This window comes from Grampus griseus (genome assembly GCF_964374135.1).
Source record: "Grampus griseus genome assembly, chromosome: 5".
NCBI classification, from domain to species: domain Eukaryota; kingdom Metazoa; phylum Chordata; class Mammalia; order Artiodactyla; family Delphinidae; genus Grampus; species Grampus griseus.
In genome coordinates, this window is record NC_138998.1 from 83,537,177 (window position 1) to 83,550,969 (window position 13,793).

Consider the following 13,793-nt stretch of genomic DNA (forward strand, 5'->3'; position numbering starts at 1 on the left):
TCTCTTGCAGACAAAAGTAATACAACAGGCTCAAGGGATATGCTTTGGTGGTCAAGGGATGATACTTTGGTTTTCATTCTGTTCACAGTGATATTTACAGGAGACTTCTTGTTAAAGGAGCTACTGAATTGTCTTTATGACTTAGGGTTTGGTTAGAGGTTTAAAAAACTAGGAAAAAATAGATAAGCGCTAGTACTTGACACTGTAAACTGTCTTTATAATAGAGTCATGACCTGGAGACTGATGGAGAGAAAGAAACTTCCATGGAAGAGAGTGAGCTAAATCATTTAGAACCAAACAAGGATCACTGGTGAAATGTGGGGGAGCATGGACACAGAGCCGGTCAGTGCTCTCTGCACGGCCGGAGCCAACGGCAATGGCCAGTGGGAGAGTCAGATAACTGGCCAGTGAGTTCAAGTACTGGAAAAGCCACAGTCTGGGTTTCATTGTAGTTGCTGGAGTGGTTAAAACATCCATGCCCACGGCAAGGAAGATGCTGAGGCTGATCTCTTGTGATAGTGCCTTTCTTGTTGTAGCGAGTACTAGGTTAATAATCTGTTCAGTTAACGCTTTTCTGGATCATTGCCCCCAGTCTTCTGAGGAGGTCTGAAGGGATAGTATTCACCTAGGATGAAGGGATAGTGTATTGCTCCTGGAATGCTGTGATGTGATGATATTTGCACTAGATTCTAAACTTTAAACTGGAGCAACTGAATGAGAGAAAAACCAAGGATAGTTCAAAGAAACCAAAAGCAGTATTTCCTGACTGATGTCATTTCTTTGTCTTCTTCGTCTTCTTTTTTTTTTTTTTTTCCTGAAAGAAAACTTCACACTTGTTGATTACCAAGCTCAACTTTTACCAATTCTTTTCCTTCTTATTTTTTTTTTCCCACACTGGACCATCGGTGTGAATTAACCATCAGGCAGGAATGGTTAATGGAAAGGGCCTCTGTCATTACAACTTCACACCCCTTCTCTGCTTCATCAAGGGCATGGGGTGGGGGGTGGGGGGCAGGGAGCCTCCAGAGCCATCGAGCCCTTAGGAAAGCCAGTAAGCATAGATGTCATGTCAAGAACTGTGTTGACACATATTTGCTCAGAGGACATTGGGGCCCAGAGCGAATCCTAAAGGATGCTCAGAAAGAAGGAAACCAATGTGCTGAAGAAAACAAAGGGAGGTGGTGCCCAAAGTTTGCCTATTTCTCCTCTCTCTTCTCTTTCCCACCTCACCCTCATATCCCCTCTATCGGAATTATATTTCATCTCATATATTATATGGTACCAGAAGAATTATTTGGTTCCTTGGTTTCTCTCTGTATCAGTGGGCTGGAAACTCCTCCAATATTAAAAACAAATACCATCAGTGGCTCCCCTGTGGCCTCCCAGTTTCTCAAATGCTGTCCAGCTGGTCTTGACCAGTCAACTAAGATAACTTGGAAGCTCTGGCTGGCTCAACCACCTGTCCACTTTATTTTCATTTTGTTTCCATTTCCATTTGAATTTTGAGTGATCCTATGGAAAGGTGGAAATCACAGGAAAGGTTTGGAGGCTGTAATTCTAGGGCATAGCTTGTCAGGAGTTTGTATTACCCAAAATATATCTTTTTCCACCTGTTTTCAGTTGAATCTGTTACCCTGATTATAATTTCTATCGTATTTGTGGTTATTTTTATAAGAATAGAGTCCATTTGCAATGTCTCTTTGAGTGCTTTTTTTCTATTTTCCCCACATAGATGCAGTACCAACCTGTTAATGAAATACCCTTTTATTATATTATTAATATGTAATTCTACTGTAGACCAAAAATATAAAAAAATTTTGTTCATTTTAAAGATATAAAGAACTAGTGAGTGAAAGATTAAGAGTTGAAGGAAAAGACAGAAGAGCAGTGGTTAACTATGTTGAGTTAGAAATCTAAGAGTAGCCTTACCTATTTTTTAACCAGTGCTTGCCAATCATACCATAGTTGGGATTATAGTCTTGGCTCCTTCATGCTTATGTTTTATAAGTCTTGTTTGTCTGTTTGTTTTTCTTTGATGTAATTGAGGTTGCACATCACGCTATTTTTGGCAATGCCTGATTTTATTATATTGTACTTTTGTGGGTCATTTCCTTTAGAAGGATGGGGGAAACGTTTTATTTCTTCTTTTAATTTAAAATTTGTTTAATGCACTGGAAATAAAATTGGACATATTTCACTGTTTAAAAAATCAGAAACAAAACAGAACAAAAACCACAAAGAAAAAACCAGCAACCAAATAAGCAACAGGGAAAAAAAACTTGGGGAAAAAAAAATCTGTTTGTACTGGATACACATACATAATACATCCCACTCAAAAGAGGAGTACCATCAAATAAGAAAAATATATGTTTCAGCTGCAATACTGAAATGGAGAAGATACCTGGGTTCAATGAGGATGGGGAAAACAGGGCATTGCTTTGAGATTTGAGATCTCGTTATTGTTCCAATTAGTGCCCAAACTGGTTAAATGTGGGCGTGGTGACTACAGAGGAAATAGCCCCAGCCTTCCGCATACCACTGGAGCTCTCCGGTACCGTTGATCCGACGCTTGAGCTCCACTGTAAGGGGGAAGAAAAATGTGCTATGATGGAGAAACTGGCTTGTATAGAGGTATTTGTACAGTACACACGTGGACACAGTTTAGTCCTCTGCTCATCCTCATGTTTCTTTTCTCCCTGAGGATTTGCAGCAGATAAACCCACAACATGGGAGACTGTAAATGACTCCTCAGAACATCAGCTAATGCTAAAGTACCTCTTGACTCCAAACTGATCTCCCTTCTTGAGCATTCCCAGATACCAACAGAGCCAGTAACCCATACAAAGGCACAGTGGAAGGAAAGAGAGAGATTTTTTCTAGTCAACCAGCTGTATCTTTTGTTTAATGTTTGCTGGGTTTTTCTGGTTTTGTTTTGTTTTAGAGTTGGGGTGGGAGTGGACATAACTTCACAAACCTAATACAGTAATTGTTTTGCATCTTCCATGTTTTATGCAAAAGCAGACATTTAAATCAATAAATAATCGTGCCCTAGACTGAAAGTTAATGTTTAGGAGAGGAAAAAAATTGTTGGAATTTTTTCTACATTTTTTTGTGAAGAATCTTTTTTGGAAAGGAAGGATACATATTTTTGTTGTGTAATATTTTCTATTTTTGAATGCATTTTATTGGTACAAGACTGTTTTTTTGGTGAAGACATTATTTAAAAAAAAAAAAAGAAAAAAACTAATCGAAAAGTTTGCCCTTAAGGATATGCTGCAGTTTTGAGGTTAAAAAAAAAATAACTGATTCAAGATGCGTGTTAAAAGTTGGGATTATATTGTTGTTTTTTGTAATTGTTACAAGAAGAAGTTTGTACCCACTGCTGTTTATTTTGTTTCAGATGAGTAAGTAAAGGGATTGTTCTTGTTTTATTCTTTTTTTAGAGAAAAAAAAAAGCTATTTATGAAATGTCAAAAACACTGGACTGTGAGTTTAAGTGTGGAAGCATTTTACCACCCTGTGTCTTCGACCAATTATGGGAAACCCCTTTTCTCTTCCCCCCACCCCCTGCCTTAGCCTTGCCAAATGAGAAAAAATGTAACAGCTGTCAGATGATCGAAGCCACTGAAGACCTGCTTTAATTTTTACGGTTTGAAAAAGTTGGAAAACCAAAGTTAAATTTCTTTCTGAAATCCCACTGTCCGTAGCCCTTTTTTTTTGTATGACACAGCCGGTTGACTCTGCCTCTCTGTCTTGGATCACTGCCTTCTTAAGGACTGGGGGCCAGCTCTGATGCAACAGAGGCATAAAGGTGGTGAGCCTGAGAGTTGAGGTCTCATGAAGTCCATGTGAGCGGGGCTTCAACTTCTCAGCGGGCAGCCACGCTTCCCATCCTGAGGGGAGGCTGCCGAGAGAGCAGTGCTGACCTGCTTGAGCAGAGATGCCCCCTCATCACCTCCATCCTCGGCTTCTAAGACCTCCTTGTTACCATCGCTCTCTAGACTGGCTTTGCTTCTCTCGGCAGCCCACCTTCCGTGGATGGGGTGGGGGGAGGAAGGATCCAATTGAAAGAAACGGCTGTGGGTGCTGTGAAGGCACCCCCAGCCCTGGGGAAGGTGGGGCAAGGGACCCTCTAGCACAAGGGAGCTTGCCTGCCTCATCTCTGGCTGTGTGGATTATCCATCCATCTATTCACTGTGAAGATGGAGAGGCAGAGTGCCCTAAGGCTGTTCAATAGCTTTTCCATATTTTTTCAAGATTGAAAAAATAATTTTTAAAACTGTGATTTAAAAAAAAAAAATCATTTGGCTGGAGGGAAGGGAAAAGGGAAACACCAAAAGCTGTAACATGATTAACTGGAGATATTTAACTGGGAGCACTTTCTAGACCAAGACAAATGAATTCCGTTCTGGACCCTAAAGCAGCCAAATCTTGAGACTGTCTATGACAGAAAGCTGAAGAGAGGCCTCAGTTTCTTCCTCTCTCCTTTCTTCTCTCTGTCTCGAAATTCTCTCTTGTTCTCCATTTCCAGCTTCCCTTGGACGACTGCCCCAATGGCCCTTGGTCTCCCATCTCACTTGTGTGTGCACGTACACACACACACACACACACACACACACGCACACACTTGCACAACACCATTTTTCTTAAGGATTGTGGGACCGAATAAAATCTTGTGCCTTCATTTTTTTCCTTTTATAGTTAGATGAACCTCTTCCTTTTATACAATGTTTAAAAAATAGGGGAGGTTGAAGTGTTAGTAGAGGACTTGGGTGTCGTTTAGGAAGTAATTTTTGTTTAGCACGTTCCCCCAAACATTAACACAAATACTTCCACCCCTTCATCATACTCTTTGGACATTTAGAGCATCAAGTAACCGGGTACATGACAGCCAAAACCCATTTAATTTTAGAGCAATTCCTGAAAATTTTATTTCGTACACTTCTTTGATCTTTATCAAAAATGAGGTGAGAAATGGCACGCAGCCTTGTTCTCCCACTTTGGTGCTTTTGCGTGTGGCATGGGGTGGGCGTGGGAGTGGGGAGAGTGGGTGTGTTTTGACAGAGGGTGCATCCCTAGAGATCTCTGGTGCTGAAGGGCCTCCAGTTCCTTTCAGAGACTGCATATGACACACTTTACACACGAATGGTATCACATGCAATATTTTAATGGAGCAATGGGAGAGGCTCTTTGAAACGGGGTTTTGCATCTTTTTGTAACATTTTGATTTCTCTGGTGCCTTATTCCTACTGGACGCTGGCACTCACATCCCCACGGGGAGCTGACCCAGAAGTCAGCCTCGGGAGCGGGGACGCCTGGGCGATGCTGGAGCGTGCAGGGCGTGAGGCGGCTGGTGTCGGTTGGTGGGGAGGGGACTAGATGGCATCTCTGAGCCGAAGCCAAGCAGGAACTGCACAAATCCACACGAAGTTAACGCTTCCGACTCGGAACACACCGCAAACTCATCCTTCCTCATCTGAGCTTTCCTTCCTCCTTCCTCTTCTATCTCTGCCTTCTCATAAGGCGCTGCTGCTGCTGAGGTGCCCAGAGTCCAGAACGCTCAGTAATCACTCAGGCACAAGCCTGGCACTGCCACGTCAGCCCCTGGCACGACCAGACCCGGGCTTCTCTTGCTGGGGGCTGCGAACCGTCAGATATTTTCTCATCAAAAATGTTTTCCAAGGAATCAGTGGAGTACAGTTATTCTGCATTAAAAGTGCACTTTAAAAATAAATAAATAAAAGCTCCAGACTGTTTAAAATGTACAGAGGGGGCAGGGGACAGATAAACATGTGCTAGTGTCTGAACCCAGTTCAGTTTATCTCCAGTTGAAACGATATACACTATATTATGTATAAATGTATACACACTTCCTATATATATCCCTATATATATATAGTGTATATATTATACATGTATAGGTGTGTATATGTGCATATATACACACATGCACATAACAAATCCAGATGCTTTCATTACAAAACCAGATGCTACACAAACAGCAGCAGAGGAAACAAGGTTGGACTCTTGCAACAGATCACAAAAAATAAAAACAGCCACTTGCAGTGACTTTGGTCATTTCTGTATGTTCACAAGGAATGGATTGTAACAAAGAAAAAAAGGAACAGTATTAGTGAAAGAGGAAAAATGGGCGAAACCATCTTGATCCAATGGGAATGCAGTAATGTTCTATACCATTTCACCTGTTTCTTTTAGTCATGTTGATTTGATTTCAGTTTTTGGCTATTAAATTTTTTAAAACTCAAGTGACCCACAACAAACTGAACAAAACAACTACAGCGAAAGCCCTTTTCAGTGGAAGATGTCAGAAATCTCAAAACCCTTGGCCTGACTCAGATCTACCATGTGCAAATCAGTACTCTCTTAATGTTTGAAATAAAAGTGAAAAAAAAAAAAAACTTTTTTGAAGCACCTTAATGTGGCCATCCATTCAAGGAATGGGTGCCACTCTTTTCTTTGAGCACCTTATTGACGTGTTTTGCTATCTGCTGTCTTTCTGTTATCTGTTGGCTGAATGGCTAGCTGTTAACACACACATGCGCACAGACCAGAGAGCTGGGCATGCGTGTTCTCAATGAAGTTTACTGTGGTGACTGCTGAAAGGTGAACCCGTTTCCTGATCTTCCCGCCACAGTGTTGTGATAAGATTCGAAGAAGCCCTATTCCCTGCACAGAAATGTTTCTTATCACATTGTATCTTAGTATGGAAAGGAATATGGTCCCTTTTTTGCAATTGCTACTGTACACACACACACACACACACACACACACACACACACCACACATGCACAAACATATTCATTCGTCCAAGTGGTATTTTCAGTGTCTGTGTGGGTGTCACTGTTTACGCAGTTTCTATTTCCCAGTGAATTTTAAGTGGAGGGCAACTTTTCTAACCAGATTGTCTTTTCAGACTGAAGACCTGGGTATTGGGGAAGAGTTTGGAAAGAGGGAGAGGCAAGGAAAAAGAGAGCTTTAAATTGAAAGAATAATTTCCCATGAGGAATCTGAGCTCGATGACTGCAGAGACTGTAACCTCCAACATTTGCAGGTGGGCAAGGGACACTGCTTGTATCAGTCTGTGTACCGTACAAACCCATGGAGACATGAACACACACCCATCCACCATCAATATATACACGTGGTTTGGGATGAGCAGGTCAATAGTTTTGAGAGGGAGTTTGTTCCTTTTTTTTTCTCATTATACTCTTAAATTGTTGTCAGTTATCAAACAAACAAACAAAAAATTTGTTTTGAAAAACCTTGCATACGCCTTTTCTATCAAGTGCTTTAAAATATAGACTAAATACACACATCCTGCCAGTTTTTTCTTACAGTGACAGTATCCTTACCTGCCATTTAATATTAGCCTCGTATTTTTCTCACGTATATTTACCTGTGACTTGTATTTGTTATTTAAACAGGAAAAAAACATTCAAAAAAAGAAAAATTAACTGTAGCGCTTCATTATACTATATTATTATTATTATTATTGTGACATTTTGGAATACTGTGAAGTTTTATCTCTTGCATATACTTTATACGGAAGTATTACGCCTTAAAAATACGAAAATAAATTTTACAAGGTTTCTGTTTTGTGTGGAAGAGTAATTGATGTTGCTAAGAATGATGTTTGTTTTTTTGGGGTTTTTGTTGTTTTTTTTTAAATGTTACCAGCACTTTTTTTGTAAGTTTCACTTTCCGAGGTATTGTACAAGTTCACACTGTTTGTGAAGTTTGAATATGAAGGAATAATTAAAAAAAAAACAAAACTCTTCTCTTGGTTTCCCGTTGTGTCTTCTTTACATTGTGGCAATGTTTCTACACATTCATACATTGTGGCCTAGGCCTAGTCTGAGGTTATCCAAATTGAGAATTACAGCTAAAAGGCCAGGAAAATTCTCAACATGTCAATCCTCATGCTACAAGAAGTGAGAATTCCAGGATGGGTGATACTGAAATCACTTTGGGGAAATTTAAGGCCAGTTGGGGCATTTTCCTTCTCCTATCCACACCTCATAAATGGCACATGGCTCATTTACTGTTATCTGAATTGATTCACCTTTTTTCCCCTTTCTCCATGTGCAAATCATTATCTCTCTGCCTACTGTGGAAATAACCAATCCCATATGACACTATGCCCATCTATCCCTGTATCTTTGTATCCAAAGAAAGTTCGTGGTTCAAAATACGTCCCCATCTGATGACTGTGTGCACTCCTGAGGGACTCCTGTTTGCTCCATAGGCCCTTTCTCATACGCGACCCTACCCATAAGGGCTCTCTAACCTCATCATTCTCACAGAAATTGCTGGTGTGATGGAGAAAATGTACATCTTGTTTGTCCCGGGTGACGTCAACCCAACTGAATTAGATTTGCTCTCTTCAGTAAGCATCTACATTTCACTCAAAACTGAGCAGTGTATGCAAGAAATGGAGGAAGTTATTTCAGCTCTTGGTGAGCTTTCATATCTAACAACTAGAGATATATATAAATAAAGATTCATATACATCAAGAGTTAGATTGTACCATTCAGATTCTCAGTGCCGTGGGAGTTTATAAACTAACCAAAAGAGACATGGGCAGGTCCATCAAGGAAGTGTCCAAGGAATAAACAGTCTCGTCAAGAACATGCAGGCTTTGGGTTGGAGGAGGTGAGTGTGGATGGACATTCCCACCAGTGTGAGGAACACAAAGCTACCCAGGCATGGGCTCGGGATGGGGAGAACCTGGGCTGAGAGGTGACCTCTATGCATTTAGATACTGACTTCTTGCAACTCAATCACTGAGCCCCTAAGTTCACCTGATATTCTAGGAAGTACAAAATAAAAGGAAGGAAACATTCTCCTGATGCATGATCTTCCCCTATTTGATTTCTGTGACTCTTAGCAACATCGTAACGATGCCAGCCAGCTTCACCCAGAGTTCTTGATCTCTCTGTGCGTCATCTTCTCTCCTGAAGCCTCTTTCCTGCCTGTTGAAAATGTGGTGGTGTGGTTTATACATGGACTATAGCAATAGTAAATGGCACACGGACTACTCATACAGCACTTAACAGTTTACAAAGTTTCTCCTTCACACACTTTATCCATCCCTACAATTACCTTGTGAAACATTATTACACTAACTTACAGAAACAGAAGTTCAGAAATATGTCTTTCCCAATATAAAACAATTAATAAACTAGTGCCTAAAGTCAAATTTTTGAAATCTAATGATATATATACCACACCAGTGTTTCTCAAACTTGAGTAATGTGTATATACTTACAAAGGAAGAAAGTACTTCTCACAGACCCCTCCCCACGGGAAGACTCTGTGATTATTTTTATTATAATTCCTATTAATACATTAATAATTAATAGAATGTATTTTTATTAAACCCTTTCTGAAATATGCTCAAACATAAAACCAGGTAAACCTATTATGCTTATACCTCTTACAGAATTATAAAACTAAAATATGAACTTATTTACAAAACATAGACCCACAGACGTAAAAAACAAACTTATGGTTATCAGAGGGGAAGTGGGGGAGGGATAAATTAGGAGTTTGGGATTAACATATACACACTACTATATATAAAATAGATAACCAACAAGGACCTACTGTATTGCACAGGGGACTATACTCAATATTTTGTAATAACCTATAAGGGAAAGGAATCTGAAAAAGAGTGTGTATATATATATATATATATATATATATATATACACACACACACACACACATATATATGTATATGTTGTATAACTGAATCAGTTTGCTGTATACCTGAAACTAACACAACATTGTAAATCAACTATACTTCAGTTTTTTAAAAAAACTAAAATAAAAATAAGTACAGGTAAACGACACAAGTTTAATATATTGGATGAGGCTTTGCTGACTTGAAGTCACTGCTCACAAAGGGAGGTGCACTGCCTGCCCCGGGTCCTGGTGCTGTGGCCCTACATGACAGGGTACAAAGTAAGAACAACTCTCCCATCACTTTCCTAGTATTTCAACTACTGCAAACTCTTCCACCTCTCCACCTTCCTGGAGCAAATGAATCTTTTATGAATTAAGCTTCCCTGTCTTGAAATCAACTTAATTAGAAACACAAATATGAAGACTGAAGACAATGACAAAGAAGGTCATCAATATCCAAGACACGTTTGACTTTTCTAAAAACTATCACACTTAACACAGAGAAGTTTTAAATAGTTACCGAGAGCTTGCAGACCTCAAGGATATATCTGCAACGTCTTAGCTTGCAGACCTCAAGGATATATCTGCAACGTCTTCCTTAAATCCCAACAAGATTTGATGCCCCCCAGGGACCTCTGTGGCACCATAAGCAGTGCCAGGCACAATAACATTAATTCAGCATTTTACAGCTTGCAAACACTCAACCACATTACCTTACTTCATCTCCCAAGAACCTTATAAAGTAGATATTATTATTACCATTTTACAAATAAGGAAACATTTGTAATGAGGATCAAGAGGTTAAGTGGCTCATCCAATGTCATGAGGCTAACTAGCAGTACTCAGCACTTGGACAAGTATTCTGACTCCCAATCCACGACACCACAGCTACTGCTCTTTTGACCTCTATAAAATCAACTAGACTTTCAGTGGCAGAGGCGATGTTCTTAACAACCTTCTGACATGAAGTCAGGATGACTGTTGGCCAAGGCAAGTCTTGTGATGCAAGTCTATTCCTGTGTAACACCTGTGAGTTGCAAACTTCTTGTCAGTTCTTGCCCTGTTTATATGAACCACTTAGCTACCACAGATACCTCTGGGGAAGAGTCTGAAATAAGTAAATGCACAGCTTGCTTTTGGTGTCATGCTTGTCTCGATCAAAGGAGGACAGAAGAGAACAGAAGAACACCTCCATGTTTCTTCCTGGTGGTAGCCCTTTCAAATGCATAACATCTGCAGATCCATCCAATGGCTTATAGACACTCATCTCTGTGTTTGTTCCACATGCAAGGCAATTACTAGAATTGTGATATCTAATATACTAGCCACCAGTCACATGTTGCTATTTACATTACTTTTAAGTTAATCAAAATTAAATAAAATTTAAAGTTCCTTAGTCACATTAGCCACATTTCAAGTGCCAATAGTCACGTGTGGCTAGGGGCTGCCATGTTGGAGAGCACAGATATAGAGGATTTCCATCATCAGAGAAAGTTCTATCGGATAGTATTGTCCTAGACTCTAACTTATGCAACAACAACAACAACAACAAAATTCTCTCAAGCATCAAAGTATATAATTCTGACTTCCAGAAAACTCAGGCTCTTACATGCATAAGGCTCTCCTGGGCCTCTGGGCAGGTGTGCTCGGAGTGGATGTGGGAGATTACTGCAGTTTTGCAGGCCTAGAAAGAACCAGAAGATGGAACAAAACACTCACACTTCACAGCTGGCAGCTACAGCCATGCTGCTGACTCCCTCCTTTGGTGGGGTTTGGTGAGCCCACCAGAACGCTGCCATTCATGTGCAGCACACACAGCCACCCTGCCTGTCCAGCCCAGCACTGATGGAATCTGTATAAACCTGAGTCCGTGATGGTTCATTTCCAGGGGACCGCAGGCTGAGAAGGAGCAAGTCATGAAATAAAATTGCATGGGAAGGTTCTAGCCACTCATGAAGATCATCTACCTCAAAGCTCCATGACTCATAATCTCTCTTATTTGTTCAGTATAATTCTTTGGGTTACAGATCAGACTCTATATGCCCAGGCTTAGAATGTGGAGTAATAAGGGGTAGGGAGTCAGTAAATGTATTTTTCTTCGAACTCACATTTATTGATTCATTTATTCTCCCTTCCCCCTATCATGGAATCTAAGAGGGGATCCAGGAGAGTTTAGGAGCTCTTCCTGTCTACACTTAGTGGTCTCCCACCTCAATCTCTCCTGTGATCCTTCCTTATACTTCTCAAAAGACATAATAAGAGGGAAAAGACTCCTCAAGCCCTGTGTTGAATGAGAGAGAGACAGAGCCCACCGGTCAGTGATAGACACCCTCCCCCGGTACCACCTTGGCTGGGTTTAGAGTCTACAGCTGCGTGGTCTAACACAAATACAATGGGAGCCACATAGGCAACTTTAGATTTTCCAGTAGCCACATTAAGAAAGTAAAAAGAAACAGGTGAAATTAATTTTAATAATATATTTTATTTAACACAATATATACAAAATATAATTTCAACATGTAATCAATATTTTTTCAATTACTCATGTGACAGTTTACATTCTTATTATTCACACTAAGTCTTCAAAATCTGGCATGTATTTTCTACTTCTAGCACAGCTCATCTCAATAGGACTAACCACATCCCACGTGAGAGCCACATGTGGAAAGTGGCTGCCGTACTGGACAGGCATGTCTCCAGGAATCTGGCTTTTAGGGGATTGTCTTCTCAGGTCTCCAAGGAAAATCTGGTTCAATGAATTTCACTTTCAAATTTATTTTCCGTCTAATTCAATCTCATTTTAGTAACCTGTCCCATTTACAACATCTATGGGCTCCTTTGTATTTTTAGCACCATCCAAACGGCATCTGTAAATGTTTCCCTGTTACCATAATCAGGTTAAATAACACCCAACTGTCAGTCCAGCCTCAGCCCAATGTCCTTTTCCAAATCAAACCACCACTCCCTTTTTGTCATGATATGTTAGCTCATTTGTGAACTGTGAATTGTCTTCTACTCCCAACCAATCTGCACTAGTTTTGCAATAAAAATGCTGTGAACTGCCATGGCAAATAACAGCATTTTTACAGGTATCTATCTTTCTTCCAAAGGACTTGGCACTCTGGACAGATTTCAGCTCATGGCTCCTGACTACATACTTGTTGGTAGAGAACTGAGAAAAATCAAAATCAAAATGCAAGGAGGAGTAGCAGTTGAATTGTCTCCTCACTCAATCAGCCTAATTCTCAGGAAGCAGGGCAATGTTCCATTTTAACCATTGGTAAAGGACAGTCTTGCTTCACATTTTCTCTCAGTTCCTGTGCCCATGAAAGAAAATCAGTCTCCTATAAACCCAACCGCCCTCATTCTTCTAAGAGAGGTGGTGGGAGGATAAAGCCTGAAGGCCCGCTAAACAGAAATGAGCAGCTCAGATGCCACTCTAACCCCAGCACAAAGAGCTCAGGGTGTGAATTTAAGGGTTCCAGGCAGCTAGTTTGAGGTGCTCATTTTTTAAAACTTCCATCACCCTCCTTTGTTTTCCTGTGAAGAGTCCCTATTTTAAAATCCAGATTTTCCTTTCGGTGGGAAACAGATTCTTTCTTCAAAGGCTCAATGGCAGATTGATAGAGAAGAGGTGGATCTCGGCCCAAGGGCTGAACTACAGCTCCTGCAGTAGACACACACCATTTCTGTGGGCTTCCCCAACGCACGTGACTGGAAGAGCCTACAATCCTCTATATCAGGTCATCACTAGCTTCTGCGTACATCAAGCAAAAGGAGATTTGAAAGTCTGCCCAGAGAATAGAATGTGAAGTCTTGCTGGCTCCCTTGATGCCAGGGTCTTCCATGTGGGACTTTCAGCTCCCAACTTTAGAATCTATGAATTCCCTGGACAAAAATCCTGCTCTCCCAGCCCAGCCTCACTGTTCCCTACATCCTCTCAGGCCACTTCCCCACAAATGAGCTCATCCTGACCATCTCACCCTCACCTGACATGTCTTCCCAAAGGCCTGTGTCTTGGACCCTTATCTCCTCACTACTTTTTAATGTAAATGTTGTCTCCCCACTGAACTGTAAGTTCTCA